Source organism: Brassica oleracea, chromosome C3, assembly GCF_000695525.1.
Source record: "Brassica oleracea var. oleracea cultivar TO1000 chromosome C3, BOL, whole genome shotgun sequence".
NCBI lineage: Eukaryota > Viridiplantae > Streptophyta > Magnoliopsida > Brassicales > Brassicaceae > Brassica > Brassica oleracea.
Window position 1 is genome coordinate 39,131,849 of NC_027750.1, and position 2,180 is coordinate 39,134,028.

A 2,180-nucleotide genomic window follows, 5' to 3' on the forward strand; every position below is an offset into this window, starting at 1 on the left:
GTGTTGAAAAGGGTCAAAAGTTCTCCGGGATGAAGAGTCATGATTGTCATGTATTTATGCAACGACTACTGCCCTTTGCATTTGCGGAGCTACTTCCAACAAACGTACATGAAGCACTTGCAGGTACGTAGTGTATTATATCACAATAATTTACAAAATAATATATGACTAACAATGTGTTTAATTTTTTTTTGAATATAAAAGGCATTGGAGCATTTTTCAGGGATCTGAGCACACGCACTCTTAAAGAAGAAGTTGTGGAACAGCTTCAGGAGAACATTCTCATCTTATTGTGCAACTTGGAGAAGATATTTCCTCCCGGATTTTTTGACGTCATGGAGCATCTAGCTGTCCACCTCCCATATGAGGCATTGCTTCGTGGACCTGTACATTACGGATGGATGTATCAGTATGAGCGAGCCATGAAATATTTGAAGGGAAAAGCAAAGAACCTCGCCAAAGTTGAAGGTTCTATAATTGCTGGAAGTTTGACGGAAGAAGTTTCTCACTTCACATCGTACTACTTTGCGTCAAAAGTACGTACACGGAGAAGAGCTCCAAGAAGATATGATGATGGTGGTGTTGCGCCAACTTATGCAGTTGCTGGTGTTCCAGACATCTTTAGCCAGATTGGGCGACTCGGTGGGAAGTGTAAAGAGGTTTGGTGGTCGAGTGAAGAAGACGCTCATAGTGCACACACCTATATTCTACTCAATTGCGAAGATCCATTGATTCGTTATTTTGAAAGGTAACATATATTGACACTTCGAAACACATATAAGTATAATTAATTGTATAATTGCGAGAGATTCATTCCTATAAAATGTGATTTTACAGCCTATTTGTTTCTCAAGTCGAAGAAACATTTCCTGGTATATCCACAAGTGACGTAGACAAAAGGAAAGATCAACACTTCATTAAGTGGTTGCGGAATCAGGTATTAACTAAAACTTTTTTTTCATACATTATCTGTATTTCATTAACATTCTCTTTATTTTTGCAGGTTGATTATGACGACGACGATGCAGATTATCCTAAGTGGTTACACGAAGTAATTCAATCTCCACTTGTAAAGGTCACCACATCACATATGTATTTCACACGAGGCTATACTTTTCATACATATGACTATGGTAGACAGCGGGCGACCAGTAACTATGGAATATGTGTGAAAGGGGAAACAGATTTCTACGGGATCTTGACGGAGATTATTGAAGTCGAATTTCCAGGGATACTGAAGCTGAAATGCGTCCTCTTCAAATGTGAATGGTTCGACCCCGTCGTCAACAGAGGTGTTCGGTCTAACAAATTCGGTGTAATTGATGTCAACTGTGGACGAAGGTACAACAAATTCGAGCCTTTCATCTTAGCTTCACAAGCAGACCAAGTTAGCTTCCTTCCATACCCTCGGATGAGAGATTCTGGTATAAATTGGTTAGCAGTGATCAAAGTTACACCTCGAGGACGAATCATCAGTGGAGAAGAACCACCTTTGCAAGAAGAACAGATAAATGAAGTTGAGGAACCTGAACAAGAAATTGATGACATCCTTCTCATTGATCCGCATAATCACGAGTACGAAGATCTTACCGATGATGCCACAGACGAAGCAGCTGAAGGCGAGTTTAATGAAAATGATGATGTTTCTAGTGATGACGAGAATGTCGATGTATCCGATTGATGTATTTGTTTTATGAATAAGATGAGGGAGTTTGTTTTATGAATAAGATAATGTGGGGTTTGTTTTATGAATAAGGTAATGTGGGAGTTTGTTTTATAAATAAGCAAATGTGAGAATTTTGGTTTGGAATGGAAATAAAGATGGGGTTTGGAATATATGAAGTAGAAAATAAGGAATATGGGGTTTGGGGTTTCGGATTCTAGGGATTTAAACATAACACTCATTAATTCCACGTAAGCACAAATCGTCGTTAAGAACTCGTAAGCCAACGAGGAAATAACGACGAAATATTAAAATAAATAACACGGGGCTCGTTAATTCCACGTAAGCACAAATCGTCGTAAAGACCACGTATAAGAAATCGTCGTAAATTCCACGTAAGCAGAAATCGTCGTAAATACCTGGTAAGCCAACGAGGAAATAACGACGAAATTTAAAAATAAAGATAGAGTTTGGAATATATGAAAATAAGGAATATGGAGTTTGGGGTTTGGGGTTT